The sequence below is a fragment of the Crocuta crocuta genome, unplaced genomic scaffold (assembly GCF_008692635.1).
Source record: "Crocuta crocuta isolate KB4526 unplaced genomic scaffold, BGI_CrCroc_1.0 scaffold102, whole genome shotgun sequence".
Lineage (NCBI taxonomy): Eukaryota > Metazoa > Chordata > Mammalia > Carnivora > Hyaenidae > Crocuta > Crocuta crocuta.
This window is the reverse complement of record NW_027530019.1, coordinates 14442240-14466582: the sequence shown is the minus strand read 5'-3', so window position 1 is coordinate 14466582 and position 24343 is coordinate 14442240. Positions and strand designations below refer to the sequence as shown.

At 39.4% G+C, this 24343-nt stretch overlaps 1 long non-coding RNA gene across 1 annotated transcript in view; it reads right to left on the bottom strand.

Moving 5' to 3' along the window:
• The window catches only part of LOC144231987 (uncharacterized), an 807055-nt gene that overhangs the window by 26634 nt on the left and 756078 nt on the right, over positions 1-24343 (bottom strand). The gene's annotated exons all lie outside the window — the stretch shown is intronic.

Sequence of the window (24343 nt, the reverse complement as noted above, 5' to 3'; positions counted from 1 at the left end):
CTACTGGTCTGTTGAGAGAATTAATCAACATTTGCAAAAATTTTACAATGACCTTTGATAACTGGACAGTAGCTAACGTGTGCAATATAATAGCCATTTCCTCCAAGTTAGGGGAGTATGGGTTGCTGTGGGCCTCTCTGGTAAATAAACTCTGAGGCTTGAGACCAAAGAGAAAAACATTTTTGGTGTGGTCTAAAGTAGAAGGTTTTATAGCTGGTAGTAAGATTCAGGGCTTCTATCATCCAGGAGACTGATACGACTTGAAGACAAGCAAGGGGTTAAGTACAAAGATACATTCTGAAACCACAACCACCTGTTACCTTGACTATCACAGCAAAGATGGCTTCACCGTATCTTTTTCGGAAACAGTGCCGTTAAGTCAACAAGGGCCACCAACACCGGTGATGGCAATGACTCCATGTGTCATGTGCACCTTAGCTTCATGATAAGGAATCAGGGTATGTTAGTGCTGAATGTGGTTATTTTGAGAGCTGAACACAAAAATTCTACTCACAAACTACAGTTAGACACTGGGAGTTGTTGGGACTAAAAGAAACACAACATGATGGCGTGCCTGGGTGGCTCAGTCAGTTAAGCATCCAAATTTGGCTTGAGTCGTGATCTCGCAGTTCATGGGTTCATGCCCTGTGTCAGTCTCTGTGCTGACAGCTCAGAGCCTGGAACCTGCTTCAGATTCTGTGTCTCCCTCTCTCTCTGCGTCCCTACCCTGCTTGTGCACCTTCTCTCTCTCTAAAATAAATAAACATTAAAAAAAATTAAAATAACAGCAGGGGCGCCTGGCTGGCTCAGTTGGTGGAGCATGCGACTCTTGATTTTGGGGTTATGAATTCAATCCCCACTTGGGCATGGAACCTACATAAAAATAATATCCTGCTGTGTTTTTTGTCGAGCTCCAGGGGCCCCACCAGGGGACTTTCATAGCATGTGAAAGCAGGAAAGGTCCTCCGAGGATCCTCACTTTGGGAATGAGGAGTGAGGGCAGCGAGGTGAAGTGACTACCTGAAGTCATACAGCTATTTGGGATCAAGTTGGAGCCTAGCACCAATTAGGTCTCCTAATTTCCAATCTATTAATTAATTTTACTATTTTACCACCTTTGTTCCTGACCCCCTTGAAATTGATCACATCCCACTCTGACTCCTAGAAGGAAGCACCAGCCTCTTTCAAATGAATAAGGAGATAGACCTGCTTTCAATATCCTTTCTCCATCCCAAGGAGCTTCTTGGAAGTTGGCCTGACTCCAGGCAGAAGGGCTGCCCATCTACTTGGGCTTCTCTCCATTGACCTCACTGGACCTGACCTTTTTCCTCTACACAACTCCCTCTTCCCCTCAACTTACCCAAGTAGCAGAAAATCTTTCATTCCTGCATTTTATTCTAGCTCCTTTTAACGTAAGAACCCAAGGGGTGATTCTTGGTAGTAAGCAAGAACTTAGGGAATCTAATTGGGGAGTTTAGTTAGAACAAGTTGATTTCGTTGTGCTCCTGAAAATCGTACCGTGTAGCTGGCCCCTTAATCTGCCTAAGCCCACAGGTGAACTTGGACCCCACTACTTTGCCTTAAAGAAAAACGGTGACTCATAGTTTTGGGTATGTTTTCATATCAAGTAAATTAGTGCTATTATAGTTATAACCCTTTCTGTGGGATACTAAGCAGAGAAGCCATGACAGAGATAGGTAACCATTAACATGATGGCCAAATGGTAGTCGGCTTATTGCAAAATGTAAAGAAAGTTAGAACATAATTTTTAAATCGTACTATCTACTTTACAAATGTCTATTAGTTAAACGGGGAATGATAACCTCTCTACAATGATTACACCTTACTTTTATGAGTCATCACACCAGAGAATAACAATGGGACAGTTTCTAATATTATCCTTTGTGACCTTACACAAGTAAATGGTCTTTCCCTTATCCCTCAGTCTCATTATCTGTAAACAGGGCTAATACTTCTTCCCTAATCACATCTAAAAATCAGGCCCTTTGAACTTAACTACCCCACATTTTCTTAAATCAATTCTGTCAGTTACCTATTGTCACACTAAAGTTGTGTTAACAGCCGATCACAACAATTTCAGTGGCATACAATGATGATTTTGTCAAAGGCTAGGGTACCCACTGTGCCTACTGTGAGACAGACTTGAGCCAAAACTCTATTCACCACTCAATCTCTTATAAAAGTTTAATCTGACTAGCACCCACTGTGGTGCTTTGGATCTACAGGAAATTAGGGAATGTCCAGTAATCTCTGAAAAATATGATTATTTTTCCTTCTCCAGTGCAGAGTTGCCTTGATAAATGGCCATAGGTGCCTTTGGGGAAAGTTAGGAAGATTTACAATATAAGTTTTCTGCGTAGCAGTTCTTCTTCAAGGGGACCCTTCTTTATTCAAGGGCTTCTAGGTCTGTGAGCTGGCTCAAGTCTGGGAATTGGTTGTTAGGTTTCTATTGGCGTAAACTGGCAAAAATCATTAAATTCTTTTGGTGTTTTTTGTACCTCCTTATGATTCATGTTTTGTACCTTGCTCCCTTGGATCTTTTGGGATTTGAGTCTAGTTACAGGAGCAGTAGAAGGTGGTAGTATTAGGTCTTAAGGAAGGTCAGCAATTCCCTGCAAGGCAAAGTATCTCAGGGGGAGGTGATTACAAGCTCTTCAGGCAAACACACACTAACCTCTTTAGACAGGGAAGGATGGGCTGCTTCTCCTGGAAATGGAGGCTTAGTAGAGTTCAAGGATTCAAGTTGCCCAGCTCCATTAGATTTTACACATAAATCCCTATCCTGATATTCAAGGTCCCACTCTTTGCCAAATAATACTCTAATATGGGAAGCTATGTGACAGGGAGGTCAATTTGCATTGTAATTCCATCACTTGTAAGAGTGGACTTTGGGCGTGGTTTTGGAAATCTTGGCCCCAAGGCTGTAGGAGATAAAGGTTTTTATTAGGGAACTCATATATTTTGGTCCCCTTATACAGATCTTGAGCTGAGAACTTGCCCAGATTTCATCATTTTCTTTCCCCAAGTCCTTCAGGACATTTAGAAGCAACCAACCAAACCACTTCCAGATCCAAATTTTATACCAGTCAAGGTTCAATTAGAGAAGCAAAAACCACTATGAGCAGCTCTATATCATTATATCATAACAAGGAGTTTCTTACAAAAATTTGACCTTATGCAGTTATAAGAGTTTATGTGTCATTGTTACAGTTGTGAAGATATGTTGTATACATGTAATTTATATACGTTTTACATATACACATACATACATGTATATATAAGTGTATGGAAGACATACAAAATATTTAAGATATAAGTGCATAGGAAATGTACAGATATGTAGATGTATACGTAAATATATATATGTAGAAAATCTGTGGCTTCTGGAAAAAGAGTAGACTAAGAGAACCTGAAACTCTCCCACTACAAATTCTGAGAAAAGCTAAATAAAATGTTTAAAAATTCTTTGAAATTTATAGCTGAACCTACAAGGAAAAAAAAAAGGGAAATCCCTAGATCCCAGAAATGAAGAGGGAACTGAAAACAAGATTAGTAAGCTTATAAACTGACAATGGCTGCCCTTGGTCTGGGGATTTATGGGTTCCTGCTAGTGGAGCCTTGGGCTTTTAAGGACTAGAATATGTGAAATAAAGAGCTAGAGTTTGCATGATGTGGGGAGTGAACTTGAGATGTCTACAAAAGCCGAGACATTCAGAGGCTGAGGCTGTACTCTCAGTGAAAGGACAACAGAGGAAAAAATCTACACAGTGGTGAAAGATTCAAAAAGGAAACTTCTCTCTTTCTATATGGCTCTTGGCAAAGCAAAACAAAACAAAAAAGCCTGACATGAGAAAATGAAACTACAGATCTATGCCTTGCATGGGCTCAATATCCAAATTTATATTGCCTACATGGTCGAAGAATTCAAAATGCATAATAAATGATGTAAAACATAGTGATAAATTGACAAGCAGTGATATAAACAATAACAGTGCCAACAAAATGATGACTATGGGGGTGCAATTTCAAGGTAGAATTAAAGTAAAAGAAAATGACGACATATAGGAGAGTTTACTGATTTAAAAGTTCTAGGGGTATCTGGATGGCTTAGTCGTTAAGCGTCTGATTTTGGCTCAGGTCATGATCTTGCAGTTGTGAGTTTGAGCCCCACATCAGGCTCTTTGCTGTCAGTTTGGAGCCCACTGTGGATCCTTTGTCTCCCTCTCTCTCTGCCCCTTCCCCACTCTCTCTCTCTCAAAAATGAATACACATAAAAACAAATTTTAAAAAAGTTTTAATGTACTTCTATATTAAGTGTGAGTAAGTTAGCAATATAGGTTACATTTAGATTTTGTTGATCATGTATGTAGAATTTTAAGAGTAATCCTCAAAATACAGAAATAAAAAAATAACTTCAAAACCAGAAGAAAGCAAAGAGGAAATAGAAAATATGATAAGTCCAGAAGAATTTAAGAAAAAGCAGCAATGAAAAGGAAGGGTCAATAAAAGCAAAGGATAAAATTATAGAAATAGATCTAACCAAATAATCATGAGAAACGTAAACGGGCAACATTCACAAGTTAAATACAGAAGCTTAGACTATATTAAAAAAAACAACTCCCTCAATCCTATAATCTAGATATATGATGGCTTCAAAATACCTAAGTATGATGTCACAAAAAGTTGAAAATAAAATGCTGGTGAAAGTGACACCATGAAAACACTAACACACAAAAACACTTCATGTTAAATAAAACAGTACCCCACATTATTTTAAATGAAGTTGATTACAATAAAAACCAATAAAAAGGAACGATTTTTGAGGATGGCATTATAACACAGTATCAAATATATATACGCCACATTGAAGAACTCCAAGGAGAAACTGATAAATCAGCAACCATACCATAGGAAATTTTATCACGTATATTGCTTAGAAATTAATAGCTCAAGAAGACAAAAAACAAGTTAGGACATAGGAATTTTGACTAATAAAATTAGCATAATAGGTCTGAGGGATATTTATAAAACACTGTACCCATCAATTAGAAAATATACGTTGATTTTAAGGGCAATTGTAGCATTTACCAAAGTTGATTACTTAGAGTGACTTGATTTGGAGTGGATCTCAGGGATCACTTATTTTTTAAAATGTTTATTTATTTAGTTTTGAGGGGGGAAGGGGCAGAGAGAGAGGGAGAGAGAGAATCCAAAGCAGGCTTCATGCTCAGTGTGGAGAATGGCATGGGGCTTGATCTCACGACCGACCATGAGATCATGACCTTAGCAAAATCAAGAGTCAGACTTAGCTGACTGAGCCAGCCAGGTGCCTTGGGGATGGATCAGTTTTTTTTTAAAGAAAGTTCATCAAGAGATTCTAATGTGAGTTGGGGCTGAGAATCACTATAATACAACAATTAAGCATGAATACACTGAGTGCTCATCATAATAAGTGTACTCTTAATCCCCGTAACCTATTTCATCCATCCCCTCACCCGCCTCTCCTCTGGAAACCACCAGTTTGTTCTCTATATTTAAGAGTCTGGGTTTTTGTTGGTCTCTTTTTTCTCTGTTCATTTGTTTTGATATTTAAATTCCACGTATGAGTGAAATAATACGGTGTCTTTCTCTGATTGACTTATTTCACTTATCATTATTCCTTCTAGATCCATCCATATTTGTACAAATGGCAAGAGTTCATCCTTTTCTTATGGCTTAGTAATATTGCCTTGTCTATCTATGCTACATCTTTTTTATCCATTTATCTATGGATGGATACTTGCGTTTCTTTCATATTTTGGCTATGATAAATAATGTTGCAATGAGCATATATCTTTTTGAATTAGTGTTTCTGTTCGCTATATTGTACGTCTTTAGGATACCACTGTATGTTAATTATACTGAATTTAAAAAATAAATAAAAATTTTGAAAAAATGACTGTACTGTATTTTCATATATTGATATGGATATGTCTCTTAAAGCTAATGTTAAGATAAAAAAACTAGTTACAAAAGGAACGTATACTATATTTATGTCATTTGAAAACACGACCAATGATTCCTTTATTTCTAAAAAATAAATAAAACAAACATAGCAAAGTATCAACATGTTAAATCTGGTGATAGGTGTGTGGATAGCTGTTATATGAGTTTTCGTAATTTTGTATATTTGAAATATTGCATATTTTAAAAACCGAACAAAAAATAATTTATAAATGAATTAGCTTCATGTCCACTGGGTAATTCAGGATCTGTCGACCAGGGAAGAAGGTATAATAGGCTTTTATTATAGGATTTTACGGAATCACATTATCTTGGTGGACATAGATCTTTCAGGCTCAAAATGTTGATTTGTCAGCAAATCAATTCACAGTGAGAAAAGCATTCAGCGACCTAAATATTCCTGCTCACTGGACACCTTCTCAGGCTTATATAATGTTTGGAGAAAAGTTCTAAGGGGAAGTTTGTTTAGTGCATACCAAATTAGACAAAGTGGAATTATTTCAACAATCATTTTGTTCAGCAGCTTCAGGTTCTGATAACACCTGAGGCGGCAGTCTCATAATTGGATTGACCTTGGCAATGTGATCGGGAATTCTCCAAGTCCATTACAGAGCTGAATGAGCATAGTCTACATGTGACTTTATGAATGCCATTTTTTAGATTTTCAAGGCTGAGCAACGCCTCTCCATTCCTTTCACTTGCAAGTGTCTTTAGATTGATTAATAGAGGTTCTAGTCTACACAGTCTTGAGACATTCTGTCTCCTTACGGGAACTTTCCACTTTTCAGCTTTGATCACATTTGGGTTGGTTTTATAATTTTGCTCTAAGTATCATTCTGTTCTTTTATTTCCAAAGAACTTAAGGGATAATGCTGGGCTATATGCCCCAAGAGACGACGCATTGACCAGAGTACTTTTCTGCATTAAGGTTCAAGTTCCCTACAATGACAAGAGCTGGCTCCTGCCTATGGCTACAGTCTTCTCTTCTGTTCTTTCTGGCCTAGCACTTTACACTCAGCAATGCTGCATCATTGCCCTGCTTCTTGTTTCACACACACTGAATTACTTCTCCCCTCTGCCTTGGCTCCAGCCGCCTAGAGGGCTAACCCATTCCCTGCCCTCTTCACTTGCTAGATGCTACCTGGGTTCACTATTCACTCAGGTGTTACCACCCCTCCCACCTTGAATTCACCACCCTCCCTCTGTGACTCCATAGCCACCTTTGCTGACTTCAGTTTTGCACACAGTGTTTGACAATTTCTGTTTCTGTCTGTCTCCCCAGCCGGACTGATTGCTCCAGCAAAGACAAGTACTGTGTCATTTTAATTGTCTATCCTGTAACGTCCCTAATGCTGGCCACTCACTATTTCTAGCTCTCTGCTTCATGCTGGGATTGTACTTCCTGATCCCTCCAAAGCCATGTGGCTAGTTCTGGCCAAAGACTTGTGTGTGAAAGTGATTTGTGTAAGTCCTGGGTCAGAAAAGTGAATTGGCAGTGGGAGACCTTCTAGAATTCTCTGGCTGTTCTCTCAGCTGAATGGCAATATACTAGTAGTGACTGCTCCGTCAACCTAGGCCCAGAGTGAGGATGATGAAGATGGTGAACAGAACTCCCGATGACCTATGGTGCACATTTGGCATGAATATAATATAAACTTTCATTGTTTTAAATCACTGTGATGTGGGCATGTGTGGTACAATAATAGGAGCATTCCCTCCTGACTGATACATATCCCCAGCATTTGGCATGGTGCTGGCTCCTGGAGATGTTTAATAAATGTTTCCTGAAAAAAGCCCTCAACTACTCTCAGAGAGAATTAAATCAAAGAGTGTTTGTGAAAGTACCAGGCATCTAGTAGGCACGTACTAAATATTAATTGGATCTAAGGAAGACATCGATATTTTAGGTTTCTTTTTAGTTACTTCAATTGTGTGAGAATTCGTGTCTACTGGAATGAAAATTAATTACCATGTGAGAAACAGTCATCAGGAAGGAAAGGAATATCGTTTATAGCCAAAGATAAAAAGTGCTTAGAAAACACATTTCTCAAGTAGAATACTTAATATCCCAAATTAAAAGAAGCATCCTATTAAAAAAGAGTCAGCACTTGAAATCCTGTCCTAGGTCTCGTGTCCTGGGAGGCTGGATAATTTGTTTTATAATTATTCATTTAGCTCTTCACTGCCTTTTGCAGAAAGGAAAAGATTTATGATCAGGGGAACTAGAGGAAAGAGGGACTGCTGGGTGGTAAAGCGCAGGAAATGCTTATTTTGAATAGTTCTCTTGGCTTCTCTCATTGTTGTTACTGCCTACAACAGCAGCATGGCAGCTGAAATCAGACTTCTAATAGCTGAACAAGTAAAGTTAATTAATAAATAAGCAGCCACTAATGTTTACTGAGGATGTGATAATGTTCTAAGAATTTACAGAGTGGAAAAGATAAATAAAACTCCCACAAAAAACTTATAAAGTACCTAGGTAAACTTAGCACAAGAAGCCACTTGCAAACGTACAAGGGCTCATTATTGATCTGTGCTGGACAAAGACCACGTGCATGTGTTAGCAGGTGTGAGCATGTATTTTCCTTCTGTGCAAAGTAAAGTGCTTGCGTATGTTAACTGGTAACACTCATGCTGCTTTTCTCCTCTAGGAAGAAGGGCTGCATGGTCCCAGGAGAACAAGAACGGTGCTCCATATCTCATACAGTTCACAGAAAAGGAAATGAAAATGGCCCCCCCTTTTTAAAATTAATTAATTTATTTTTAAGAGAGAGAGAGAGTGTGAGTGGGGCAGAGTCAGAGAGAGAGGGGGACAGAGAATGGGAAGCAGGCCTGTGCTGTCAGCACAGAGCCCGATGTGGGGCTCAAACTCAAGAATATGAGATCATGACCTTAGCCAAAGGGAGGTGCTCAATCAACTGAGCCACCCAGGTGCCCCAGAAAGTGGCCCTTAATCATATAAAAACACTTAAGACCTTACTTTTAATAACAGAGATACATGCAGAAACTTCACTGAGATAGGATTTTCTTATCCATCAGACTGGCAAAAATCTAAAAGATTGACAACACATTTTGTTGGTAGGGCTGCGGCAAAATAGGCAATCTCATGCATTGCTGGGGGAATGCAAAATGGTACAAATCCTATGGATGGGAATTCGACCTATTTAGTACAAGTACATATGCATTGTCCTTGGATCTGGTAAGCCAATCTGTAGGAATTTATCCAAAGAATATGTCAGAAAAGTACAAAAAAGACATTTATACATGACTATACTTTATAGAATTTTTTGTAATAGCAAAAGTTTGAAAACTAATTGACTAAACTATAGAACACTCTTCATATTAGAGGAGGAATACTATGGAATAGTATGGAATGAATACTATGCAGCTATAAACAGGAAGGTTATCTCTGTATACTGCCATGGAATTATCAGCTCAAGAAGATGTTTGGTTAAAAAAATTAAGATAGCAAAGTGTCATAGTATTCTAACATTTATCTGAGGAAGGGTGATTTGAGTTTGTGTGCGTGTACTTGCTGATATTTGAGTAACCATAAATGAAACAATTACTTAAAAGAAAGGAGGAGGCTGAAGAGGATAGAGGTGAAAGTTAGACTTTTCTCAATGCACTTTGTTTGGTAGATATAACAGTGGTGCAATGTAAATGTCTTGTAAAATTATTTAAAAAGACCAAATCAAATTTAAAGAAGCAATTTCTTAAAATAAAAACTAGTTATTTAAAATAGCCATAGGACTATACAACCCTAGTGTGGTATAATGAAAAGAATATGAGTTGCAAACAAACAAACAAACAACAACCAAACAATAACAACAAAAAAACAACTTAATGATGGCACTGACTGTAGTGTCCTTGAAATGGTTACATATGTTATAGTATAAAGCAAATAAATGATTGTGTTAAAAAGATTAGAAAACTAAGATTTGCCTTTTAAGAAGAAAAAGGATATAAAAATCACAGAAGCAAAGCCTTGTAATCCTAAAGTTGAATTAAAAAATAACAGTATGAATTTGTGATGCATTAAAAAAAATACTTCTTGCCTGGTTCTGTCCATAAAAGGGTCAACTCAATAGCAGTCAGTACCCCTTGTGTCCAGCCTGCAGCATCTAAACATTTTCTAGTAAAAGGAATAAGGGCTTTTTGGAGAAGTGGGTATTCCAGGTCTAAAGGCATAAAATGGAAAAGAAGAGACTATATATCCTGTTACACTAGATCGCAGGGAAATTATCAAAGACTACTGGGCTAGTGTCAACATTTCTCAGGAGCCAACTAAAGGTAACTGGTCATCTTTGGAGGATTCTGAAAGCCCAAGTCAGTGTCCTGAATTATTCACAAGTAGAGGGAAGAGGTTCGGCATTGATCTTTCCTTTCACGAGAGAACTCTATCTCAGGGTAAGCAAGTAGTTAGTAAGAAGAATTTTCTCCTTACAGCAGTATTTCCGCTAATAAGGAAGACCGGCAGAATCGAGAGAGCACTATTTTACAACTCCTGATTGAAATAATGGATCTAGGTAATAACCATCAATAGCTGCTAATATCACTAAAAGAGAGACAGCCAGGTATCATTTGCCTCCTGATGGATGCATACAGCACCACCCATGAACTATTCTTGTAAAAAGCTGAAATCTGAATCAAACTCAGCTTCTAGATCGAACATCCATTTACATAGGAAGTTAAATAGACAAAACCGAAACAAACCTGTGAGAATGCAATCAGCCAAATCCAGAAGGTGAGACTGCAAGGTCCAACAAACAGGCTTATTCAACAAGTAAATGTCCAAAAAAGGCCATATCTAGATTAAAATAGATTTCAGTTCAATATCAAACAGATGCCCCTGTACCCTGTTTCAATCTTAATTCAAACAAAATAGCTCTAAAATTAAAAAAAAAAAAGGTGCAAATCTAGTTAGTGTTCAAATTTTCTAGTCATTTTATAAGAGTCAACATAGTCTGGCTATTTGGTGATTTGAAAGAATTGTTCATTTTTGGAGGTATAGGTTTATTTTTATTTATTTATTTACTTATTTTTAAAAGTTTTAAAAATGCTTTATTTATTTTTGAGAGCAAGAGACAGAGCATGAGCAGGGGAGGGGGTGGGGGGGAGAGGGAGAGGGAGAGGGAAAGGGAGAGAGAGAGAGAGAGAGACTGAGAGGAGACAGAATCTGAAGAAGGCTCCAGGCTCTGAGCTGTTAGCACAGAGCTGATGTGGGGCTCGAACTCACAGATGGTGAGATCATGACCTGAGCCAAAGTTGGACACCTAACCAACTGAGCCACCCAGGTATCCCTTGGAAGTATGGGTTTAAAACCTTAGTTCACGTAGTTTGTAAGTTTATGTTGAAATCTTTATGGATGAAATGACAAGACATCTGTGATTTCTTTCAGAATAATCCTAAGTATGAGTATGTTGGAGGAGTAGGGAGAAATTTGGCAGTGGCTGAAGTTATAGATAAGAGAGACATTGAGGTAATGACTGTAATAACAGAATGTTTATGTGCTGTGTGAATGTTGAGGATTGCTGTATTTTATTTTTTTTGTGATAGTGCCTGGCAAGTAGTAAGCACTCAGTGGATGGGTCCCTGAGGAAGTCTGGGACTTGGACATTCTGGAGCTCTGGGAGACAGTATATCAAATATCTTCCCTTGTGGATCCTAGATAATCTATGTATAAAAATGGGAAGAGATTTTTTTTTTTTATCACTTAATAATATCTTTTGGTAATTGTTCCATATCAGTGCCCAGAGAGCTTCCCCATTCTGGTTTTTTTCCTTTTGCAATTGTTTTCCACTTATGGTTATACTGTATCATATTTAACTAGCTCTTTACTGATGTCTGTTCTCATTTGTTTTTTTTTGGGGGGGGTTGTTTTTTGTTTTTTTGCTTGTTTGTTTTGTTTTTTCATTTTGAGTGTGCAGTGTTTGGGAACTCCTTCTGATAGGACACAAGAAGTGCTTTTATGTCCCCCAAAGAGCTCCATGACTCCATAACTTGCTCCGTTGTCAGAGACAAATCAAGGGACAAATCAAGACACTCTCCTGAGAGTTGTGACCCCCCTCCCCCACCATCAAATGAGTGCACCCCACCACTCTTCCACAATAACAATTAAATGAACTTATTTTTGAGTAAGTACCATGGGGGACACACCCCTCGAGTGTGGCTTTAGTTTGGTTTGATTGGGGTGTGTGCGTCAGGTGGGTGGGGCAGGATGAATAGTTCTTCAATGTTGTTTGTCATGTCTGAATTCGGCTCTTCTTCACTAGCTGGGGCCAGAGTCTTCACGCTTCTGACAGGAGTTTCTAGAGCCCCTGAACCTTCAGAGAATGATATCAAAGCTTTTGGCAGGCGTAAGAGAGTCAAAGGAAGCGCCTTTACATGGGGCTGCTTGGAAATGGGGCAAGTAGCGAGGTAAAAAAGTGCAAAAGCAGAAAATGGCCCAGGGTATTTTTAAACCTCTTACAAATAGGAGCAAGCCCAAATTTAACACTTGCTGGTTGTTTAATGTGGGTTTCTCTTTCACCCACGTTCTCTTCAAAGGGATAGTTTTTCCTCTCTCTGCTGAAATCTATGGGTTCAGGTAGTAACTACTCAGCTCCAACAGGCAAAGCAAGCGAACCCACTCATGAGAGCTGCACTCAAGAGAGCAAAGGAAGCTGAAGTTAAAATAAAACCACACCTCCTTCCCCTTCAGGTGACAAAGATAACCTTCCCTAGTCTGGCCTCAATGCTTCAGCAATAAGCAAGCTAGAGTGAAGGGCAGGAAAGAGAAAGCAGAACTGGGGTCCTCCACACCTGCCCAATTGCCTTTCTACCCCATCTCGTTCTCAACTGCCCCTCTCGTTCTCAACTCCACCCGGAGCTGGCTCCGTGCAGAGATGGCAGGGGAATTTGCAGCACCATTTTCTCTCTCTAAAATGTTTCTTCAGGCACCTCAATCCTCTGTTCCTTCTTCTCTCAAAGTAGCTCCTAGAAAGGGCTTGATAAAATTCAACTGCATCATGGCCTAGAAACATAGCATAGAATCATCTGTTCTAGGGATAATGAATGAGCTCTAATGTATCATTCCTTCTATGGGTACTCCTAACCTTAAGACTAATTACTTAGTGGGGGCATTGTGGGCCTCAGTAATTCATGAATAGGAGATAGTGTGGGTAGAGAGTGCTCTGGATTCTAAAATCATACGAATGGCTACACACATATGCAAAAACACAGCAGTCTATAGCCCTAACCACATTTAAAACATGCATAAAACAGTGAAACTTGCACTTAGATGCAATGACCAGGGCCTACGCCATCAAGCCCATCCATCCATGGCATGCCAGGTAGTTTTAGCTTTGAAGCCTTGAGGTTCACGTAGTATCAAGTTCCATCACTGAGCTCAGGTCAGAAGCCTAGTGATGCCCCTTAACATAAAAATATTCACCCATTTCATTTGCTTACTTATTCAAATTCAACATTTTATTTGGCCCTACGCTCAGTGCGATCTATATGGATCTGAATCTCTGCCCTGCATCAGCCTCTGTATTCTGGGACCCTCAGTTTGAAACAGAGACCATGCAAGGTGCATTCAGGACCTGCCCTGCTGATTAATTCACAAAATCGACAACTCACTGGCTTTAATCTCTGAAACGAATTAGCTTCAAGGCTTCGAATGAGAGGGTACTCAAACTGAAAATGTATGCAAAGCAGCATGCTTTTGAGAGGAACTAGCAGGTTAACAGTAAGTAAGTCAATCTACAGGCCCTCTTGTGCATTCTCCCCTGTCCCCATCTGGGAGCCACTTTCTTGCAACCTGGCTTTCTGTAGCTGTCAAAACCCCAACTTTAAACCTATTGGCTCAGTGATTAGACACTGGGTTTTGGGGTCAGGAAGTTAGGTTGGGGAGGGGGGTGGAGTTTTTCTGTGGCTGTCTGAGCAACTGTAGAAGAACTGTTTGATCTTTGCAGGCTCCAAAAATGATAACCACCTCCATTGTGCCTTTGGTAGGTGATAGGCCAGGGTGGGGGTACCTTTCTACCTATCGTTGAAGAATGTGAGACTGGGTCAGTTATTTGACATTCAGAGGCGCAGCTCTGAAAGGGAACCAAGCACCAAGAGCTAGATAAACATCTGATGCACAGGAGGGGAATCGAAGGTGTCCAGGTCTTTACATGCTAGCTCCTCCCTAGGCTCTGGCAGATTCCGTAAGCTTGCTCTAATGACCTGACTTTAAACCATCCAGGATCCTTTAAATTCTCACTATGAAGAGCAAAAGACCATAAGAGCTTCAGGAGAAATCTGTGGATAGATGTGGAAATGATATCGTCGAATGTCAAGGTGATCCAACAGAAGTGTTTCACTCTCTAGTCGTTCTAACAGAGGGAAATGCATACAAGAGAAACCTATTTTCTGAGACTTCTCTAAAGAAAACAGTAGATGAAGTCAAATCTCTTTGTAAGAAGGCTCCTCCTTCCTCAAACCCAATGGTAAGCTGACAGGCATTCTCCCCCCAGCCACATTATACAAGAAGCCCAGGATTACAGCATGGAGTCTGTAATTTCCTTGTTTAAGGAGAGGATTATGGCAACATCTCAAAGTGATAGATTGAGCATGCAAATAGGAATAATGTCTAAGCTGGATAATCTGGGTTGTGGTTCTGAGAGGAGGACTACAGGAAAACAGGAAACCATGGTGCAGAACTCCAAGGAGATAGAGCTGAGGAAGGGCTCATCAGGAGGGCTGGAGGATGGGCCTCTGAGAGGAGAACCTCACAGGAGAATTCCTAGGGAGGAGTTCTTCAGGACTTGGCAAAGCAGGGGAAACACTCCTTTCAATCCCTAGCCAAGTAGGGATTTCTGGGGCTACAGGGGGAAATGTGGTCCTCTAGAAACTAAAGGAAGTTGACAGCACAGTTCTGCATGGGACTGGAAGACCAAGCAGAATTTGAATAAAGAACTGAAACCCTGAGGATAAGATTCCAGACCAGCTTCACTTAAAAGAAATACAACATGAGCTACATACAGAAGCTTAAATCGTCTAGTGGCCACATTTAAAAAGGTTTGAAGAAGTAGGTAAAATTAATTTCAGTAACTTATTTTAGTTAGCTCAGTATATCCAAAATAATTACCATTTTAACACACAATCAATAAGTAATATCTGAGATATTTTACACTAATTTTAATGTTTAAGTAAAATTAGATTAAATCAAAAATTTGGTTCCTCAGTCGCATTAACTGCTTACATTTCAAGCACTCAAGAGTGCATGCAACTAGTGGCTACTATGTTGGACAACACAGGTCTAGAGTAAGGGCCCTCAAATTATGCAACATTTTACCACCTTAAATTTGGATCCAGAAAACTGAATTATATGAATATCTATGTTTTTCCTGAGCTTCAGAGCCTATTTTCTCTTGTAAAATGTGGTCATGTATGCTTGAACAACCACGTATGGCACTGTGGTGTCCAAGGTGGAGAGACTAGCCCTTCTGGAGGTTCTAAAAATGTGGGAAAGGGGCAGAAATGTAGCTGTCTTTATCGGTCAGGATAGACTAAATGTTGGTGGCTTTACCCAACAAAAGTTTATTTCTCACTCTTACTACACATCCAGCTTAGGTTGGTGAATGGGGGATTTAGACAGTATGGGGATACTGTTCTGTACCCTGGCTCCTGATCCAGTCTGACAGAGCAAGTTCCTGTCTGAAACACTGCTGGCCACCAAGGTAGAGGAAGAGTGCTCTGGTTAGACTTACAACTAAATGATGGACCTAAAAGTGGCACGCGTCACTTCGCCTCATTGGCTAGAACCAATATCATGGCCGCTCCTAATCCTAAAGTGACCAGGAAGTGCAATTCTGCAACGTACCTGAAAGTCAAGCAGAGAGGTGTAAAACTTGGTGAACAGGACTCGTGACTATCTTTTTGACGTCGGCTTGCTGCTGCAAAGTAGACTCAAATTATATCCAGGGACAGGAAGGTGCTCTACACTGAGCCTTGAGGAGGAGAGGTCCCAGCAAGAGACATTTTTAGGTAGGTGAGGTTCAAATATGAGACACGGGAGCCGTATTTTTTTGCCCCTCTGACAAGAAATCAGAGATGCAGCTTCCTAACTGCTCTGGGACAAGAGCTGCAATTTCTACTCAGACACCAGATATGGCCAAGGGGCAAAAGCAAACCCAAAGGGGGGCGCCTGGGTGGCTTAGTCGGTTGAGCATCCGACTTTCGCTTAGGTCATGATCTCGCGGTTCCTGGGTTCGAGCCCCGCGTCAGGCTCTGTGCTGACTGCCAGCTCAGAGCCTGGAGCCTGTTTCAGAGTCTGTGATTCCCTCTCTCTCTGACCCTCCCCTGCTCATGCTGTCTCTCTCTCTCTCTCCTAGAAAAAAAAAAAAAGTAAACCCAAAGGGACTGCCTGTGCTTGGGGAGCAAATGCATCCCAAGCATCAAACAAGAAAAAAATAACCAAGATCAGATATGTTTTTCAAAGGTGGTGTGCTGACATTAATTAGGGGAAAGGAGATTATTTAAAATGGAAAATATTGCCTTGTTTATTTTTGAATCATAGAATCATCATTTTTTGCAGCAGGAAGTCTTAACCTCATTTTACAGATTAGAAAATTAGGTAAAAGAGGTTAGATGCATTGCAGGAGATTAGTGCATTATAAGTCACCAGCCTGGTTGGCATTTAATGCTGAACTTCTAATTCCCTGATTGATGCTTTTTTCTACCTTGGTGACATAATTTACATGCTGGTGGAATCATGGGGTCCCCATTATTTCCTTTCTCTTCATTTCTAGCTCTGCCTTCAAGTCTTGAGATATTGAGAGACAGAGATAGATGTGAGCTTCATAAGATCAAGGACCAAAAATCACCTATTTTCTTTAATTAACTATTCTCTTTGTATACAAAAAATAAAGCTAGGGACCTGTTCTGGACCTAATTGTACGGTCTCTTTCCACACACTCCCCCCCATTCACGTGTCAAAGCCCTAACTCCCAAGGGGCCTGTAACTGGAGATGGGGCCTTTAAGGACGTAAATAAGGTCAGATGAGGTCATAAGCATGGGGTCCTAATCCTGGAGGACTGGTGTTCTTTTAAGAGGAAGAACTCTGCATGCACAGAGGAACAGCCATGTTTAAGTCTCTGGTATTTTGTTACGACAACTCACGCTGACTAATACAGAACCCATCCCACAATTCTTTCCTCTAGTCACAGAGAATATCTTACTGGGGTACAGTGAACAGGATTTTCAATAATGTGTTCAATTGCTATCTGAATTCAACCAGGCCTATGTTTGTGGTTGGCACCGCATTGGGTGCTAAGGTGACGTGTAGCCCAAGACACTGTCTTTAAGAAGTGTAGAGGTGGAGATACAGAGATGGACAACGTGAAACTCTCTGTGCTCTATAGGCAATACTGTGGAGTCAGTAAAATGAATTCTGCCTGGGAAATTGAGAAGCTTCCATAGAAGAGGCGGCAGTGGTTGGGTCGGGCTTCTTCCCTCAATGCCCCCATCCCAGGTTGTCCTTTAAATCTGATTTATTTGCATGGCATCCACACATACATACCACTTCCCCAATAAACTGAAAGGAGTGTACTTACTAAAGAAAAAGAAACCAGCATTTACTGACCTGAACCAAAATCAAGAGTCAGATGCTTAACCAACTAAGCCAACAAGGCACTCCTAGAAATGAGAGAAATTTTAAAAGAGGAGATAAAAATGAAGTAAACAGTGTTTACAAATATCATGCTAATTATAAGGTCTTCATGTTCTCATCAGCTTGTATCTCCAGGATAAAGATTCACTTAGACATAAGGTTAATTGTTAATAATGGTGAATGTAAACTGACATTTCAAATACTTTTTCTTTTTTTGATAATTTCAAAATTTGTTGCAAGATCTGAAAAGAAAGATCATCCTTAAGTTCATATTGAAGATGATAAAGAGCTTTGTACCAGGAGAGGTGGAAATGTCAGTCCTACCATTTTCTTGCACTTAATTTGTACTAAAGTTACAAATGGTATTTTCAACCCATGGGTAGATCACAAAAAGAAAATTTCATGGCATTTGTCCACTTTGTGTGAGCTGTTATCTAGCCTTTACTAACTAGTTGATAAATTCATTCAAGGAGAGACACGTAAGTCCATTTGCCATGGTTACTGGAAAGTTGGAGCAACCACTATCAACTCTTCTGTCATGTGAGAACTTCATTCTTCCCTCATGACTATGACTATATGACATATGGTCAATGTGAAGATCCCGGTGTCACCCCTCCCTTCAAATGTTTGCACCCCCTATCAGAGAACTTTGGCCCTCTCTATATTCCAAGGCACTTGACTACTGAATGGCTTTAATGGTTCTGTTTCATGCATGCCTCTCTTTAACTTCTCAAATTGTTAGTAATTCCTTGGAGGTTGAGATGACCATGTTATCTCTGATGATGGATTGGTGACCATGCATTAGTTCCTTCCTTCTTTACCTGTGTCACCTTTTTCATGAAGCTTGAGTCAAGGGGAGACTCAGGTCCTAAGATTATTTGAGTGGCCACATTTCTAGTGGGATAAATGTAAGCAAACCACAAGAAACAAGTTAAATCCCTACACCAACATCTATTGTTTCTCTCTGAATTTTTCAATTTAGATCTCTTTTCAAGGAAGGGTACTCCCCCTTAAAAGCCTTGCAAGATCTTCGCTTTGTAGCTTTTAATTAGAATGTTCTATTCTTGTACTCTGTCAATCTCCCCTGTACTTCCAGCTCTTTCTGCAGTACAGAATATCTTTCCTGATGAAGTTTACCAAAAAAAATGCAAAACAACCTGGGAAATTACATTTTGTTTAACTACTCTCCCCAAAATAGCAATTCAGAAATAGCACTTTCTATGCAGTCTACTTACATGTAGCTCTTTTTGGCCTGAGTCTCACCATTGGTGTCTAACTAAGCACTTTCATATCTGGTGTGGTGATTGAGCAGAGTCACCTGGACACTTTGCTGTGTATAACAAAACCATAGACAGTGACTGACAGGGGTTAAAACACCCCTCACTGTGCTGACATAGGATCCTGTGTTGGCTCTCATCATACATAATGGTGGATAAGTCACTTTGCTGGTCTGTACACTTCAATGTAGACAAAAATTCCTACTCACTTTATAAGCTTGTTTGGAGGTTTATTGAGAAATGGTGTAGTAAACATACTTTGAAGAAGTATAAGGTACATATTTCTATACAAATATACTTTTGTTCCAAACCAAAAAAAAAATGTATAACACCAAGAGTGAATCCTAATGGAAACCATGGTCTCTGGGTGATAATCGTGTGTCAGTGTAGGTTCATCAATTGTCACAAACGTACCAGTCAGGTGGAGGATGCTGAAAATGGTGAGACTATGCATATGTGGGGGAGGGGTATATGGGAAATCTCTGTACTTTCCCCTGAATCTTGCAGTGAACCTAAAACTGCTCTAAGAAGGAAAGTCTATTAAAAAACAAAAAAAAAGGTATAAGGTATAATACAAATGCAAGATGTCATAAGGAACTTCCTATCTTTTGCATATATTCTCCACTCTTCTGCTTTTATAACCCTAGACAATAGGCAGTACTGAAATTTCTTCTCATGAAGAGGTGAAATGAAGAGGATATTGTTTCTTTTTAGATCAGTGCTTAGGGACGATTTAATGCAAAAGAATATTAGTGGTAGCTCAGAGCGGCATTTTAGATTGGATTGAAGATGGTAGGGGTAGGGGTGGGATGGGAGCTCATTTGATCTTTGTTTTCTTATTTATCCTTCATCTATTAGTCCATTCCTTTACAGCTTCCATGTGCTTACTTACATAGCACACTGGTAGTTTGTGATAAGGAAATGGTACTATACCATACTATATGTATTATATGTACATGATTCTTTACTCATAATTAATGAATTAACCCATTCATTAAATTGGTTAGCTCAGTAGCATTTATAACATGCTTATTATGTGCTAGAAATTATTTAAGGTGCTGGAGAGAAAAATACCTATATACAAGAAATATTCTGTCTTCAATGAGCCTCAGGACATGACTTTTATAGCCTCTCAAATATAATACACAAAAAACTATTTTCTCCTAAATGCTAGGTTTATGCAGAAGTCGAATTATCAGGTTGAATGTCTTAGTTGATGTGTGGGTTGCAGTATGTATGAAAGAGTTAAATTTCTCCAGATAGCCTGGGAAATAAAGCTTCTTGTAAACTTCCCTAGTTCTTATTCACTCTTCTCCTTTCATGGTGCCCACTTCAACCTAGCTAGGCACCTTCCCCAAAAAATCCCCGTTGCATCACTAAGTCAAGATGCGATCAGCATGTAGACTAACCTAAGACAGGCAATGTCTTCCTAGGCTGCCACCATGGAAGTGTGTGTGTGGGGGGGGGAGGGGGTTGCTTGAGGATCTTTAATTTGTACTTTTAGTAGGAAACTATTTATACTTCACAGAGTTATAAAGTATAACATATGTATTTTCAAAGCACTTATCTAGTACTGAAACAAACTAATGGTAGGAGCAAGGTAATTATGCTTCTTTTACTATGGACAAATTGAGGCCTAGATGAAGTAATTGATTATCCATTGTCTGAAACTCCTAAGTTATAGAGTTAGGACTAGAATTCTTCCATAGAAATTATTCTGGGATAACAGTCTGCTTCTCATCATTTGTTGCCTGTATGGTATACTACATCATCAGTGTCATCTCATCATGACATGTCATGCAACTTAATTTCGTTTCATTTTTAAAATTCACAAGTATTTATAGAGCACCATTTTATGCAAGGCAGTGTTATAATGGAGAGATGGACGTGGTATGTTCCTTCTGTTCAAAGAACTTGCAATCTGTTGTCTATGTTTCTTCTGATGCTCCTAATTCTGATGTGACTTCAGCAAAGGCTCCTACTCCTGATGGCACAACTGGGGATAGTCATGTGTTGGATTACCCAAAGCTCAGCTGCAAACATAATGGTGAATGTCCCATGGCAATGGGGCCAGCAGCAGTGACAGCAAGGGTCTAAAAATGATCAGCAAAGTGCCATAGATAGCATGTTTTGGTTGTATTTTCTGAGCCTGGCTCTTATCCGTTCTGTCATTTTTCTGATGTACCCAATATATTTCCAAAAATTTGTTATTCTTTTTAAGTTAGCATTAGTTTTTTGTTGAATGTGATCAAAAACCCTGATATATTTTTCCAAGAAATTTATATATCTAAGTATATATAATTCTTATAGTCATATATTCATATATTCATATGTGTGTATAGAAATATATACATAAAAGTATTATATTCCAAAGAAAGATTCTAGTTTAAGCATTAAAGGTCCAGATTTCTATGGCCACTCACACAAAGAATGCTATCCATGGGTCACCATTCCATGCTGCTGCCCCTAGCCCCTCAGCACTGGCCTCCTTCTTCTCTGTCCCCACCTGATCTCAGAGTCTTACACCCCATACTCAGTGCAGACTCGGTTTGTAGGGTCAAGGTGGAGAGAGAAATACTACTGATGGCAGCAACTGATATCACATGAGCTACACCCCTCTTCTGGAAGCAAAACATTGCCAATCTAGTTCTAAACCCAAGCCACCAGGAAGAGATGCATTACATCCATTACCAGATATATTGGGCTAGAGCATGTCCATTTTGCAAAAAGAGTTCCAGGATCATTGTGAAAGGCAAGAGCTTATAGTCAGTCTAGAAAAAGACTTTGACAAGAGACTATATTAGAAAACCACATAAGGAAGTAGAAACGTAGGACTTGCTACAGACAAATCAAAGTGCATTGTCCATAACAGAATATGGCCTCAGGCTTGAAGTAACTAAATTCTTCAATTTTCTATGGGCCCTAGATTCATCCACTGACATCTACAGGTCTTGGAATAGGCACCATTGGTTTCATGTACCATACAAGTCGTGTTCACACATCACACCCAGAACTTTTGACTAAATTAATAGGCAAACTGATTTTAACTGAAGTTTCTACAGAATGATTTTGTTATTTACTATTTATAAAAAGAGGGGTTCTCACTCATGGCTGCACATTACACACGTTGAGGGAGCTTTTCTAAACACAGATGTCCAGACTTAGAGATCCTACAATACAATTAGTATTAGTTGGGGGAGAGGGTTAAAATTCCCCAGGAGACTCTAATGTGACGCCAGGTTGGGAACCATTGATACATAAGAATAAAAACAAACAATAAAACAGTCAAACCTGAGGGCAAGGGAGAGAAAAAGTGGGAGATCTTAAGGTAAGAATTTAAAACTCAGAAAAACCCTTCAAAATAGTGTCTTTGTAAATCATGACTCTCTTGTTATAGGCATGGCAAGAGCCAGTAGCTAAAATCATTAACTTCTTCTGTTCTACAGATAAGAAGTCTTTACTTTGTTGTACTTACCAAAGTGTCCAGCATGGAGCTGAGCTCAGAGAGCTACTTAGTGAACATCAATACTTTGTACTTTCTCATACATCAATCCCTTTGCTTCTAACATTCTTTTCCATTCACTTATAGAACATACTCAACTGCCTATTTGTCAGTTGGCTTTGTCTGCAGGTGGACAGACCGCTTAGGGCATATAAATTCAAACCAAATAGCTTTGGAAAGCCCTGGAGAGCTTCAGATGTGTTGAATATAGAGCTACAGTTCTTTTCCTTCAAAGAATCCACCATAAGGGCAATGCCTCCTCATTCATCTAAATTTTTTTTTTTTTTTTGCTTTTCTTTGTTATTAATTGGGAGGTTGGTGGGAGTGGGAAGGATACCAGAGCTCTGGATGAATACTTATAGCCCCATGGTTTCCCAAAATACGTATGCACACACATGAACATTTCAAATGTTCGTGAATTCCCATCAAGAACAGAACTATTTAAAAATTGTAATGCTCTCCATTGACACTCCCAGCTGAAGAGCAATTTTATGGCATAATTATAATGTATTGCATAATTTGGAAAAGCTTTTGTTCTCATTGTGATTATCTTCGCAGAGCTCCCTTTTCACCTCCCTCTTCCACGTTGACTGAATTAAGAATATCCGACCCTCAGAGGCTGTTTTTCCTTCACAGAATAAAAGTGATGCTCTAAGATGAAGTGCATAAGAAGTGATGGGTGGGAGAGAAATTCTGGTATGTGACTCACCTCTTTCTTGTGAAGGTAAGTTTTGACTGTTCTTAAAAACTTTTTCTCCTAAGATTTCATTGGGGTAGTGGGGAAAGGGACTCATGGAAAAGAACTGTAGGCATCAAAAGCCCCCAGAAAGAGGTCGGTTTACTAATTTGTTCATGATCATGAGTGAGTCACAGAGGCCTCAGTTTGCTCATCTTTAAAATGAGAGAAGTAGATGGGGCGCCTGGGTGGCTCAGGTCATGATCTCGTGGTTTGTTGGTTCAAGCCCCGCGTCGGGCTCTGTGCTGACAGCTAGCTCAGAGTCTGGAGCCTGTTTCAGATTCTGTGTCTCCTTCTCTCTCTGACTCCCCCCTGCTTGCACTGTCTCTCTCTCTCAGAAATAAATAAAAACATTAAGAAAATTTTTTAAAAAGTGAGGGAAGTAGATCAGATAACCCTTGAAATGAACCCTTCAGTGCCAAAATTCTATTTATTATATTTTGTTCTCTGATTCTATTTATTTAATTCTATTCTATTCTGTATTCTGGGAATATAATACTGGAGGAAACTAAGAAAATGATTAGAAACCAAGTATCAGATCAACTTTTTACAGACCTGGAGAAAATGGAAAATTCTGGCTCACTTTGGATTTCCTATGTGAATAGGACAAAGGATTTTTGAATGGTAATATATCCAAGTCCCCCAGAAATGCTGCTGATTTTCTTCTAAATGAAAGTGCCCAATGTTGCTATCTGGCCACAACCAATAGCTGTTAATAGGAAAATAAGAGCAAAGTCTTCAAAATATACTATCAGTCATAATGCTCCCTATATTGGGACTTGTTTAGCATGAATAATATAAAAAGAACACCTGAAGATTCTTTTTCTTACTCGGTACTGAATTTTGAAGCAGTTACTGTCTCTCCCCCGCCCCGCCATACCTAGCACATTGAGAAGGTCACCATAGACATGGTGAAAACATTAAGAGTACTCAGAACGTCAGGGCACACGATGATTGCTCATCGTTAAGTCATCAAGGCAATAATACCTACATTCAGTGAAACATTGATCAGTAACACGAAATTCAAAATGATGACCATCACTTTTTATTTGATTCCTAATGGTTTTGTTTCTTGATTTCTTCACTTTGGACAATATTTATTTTCTTCTCTCTATGAAAGGTAAGGATTAGATCATTCCCCCTCTTTCCCCACTCCCTATGA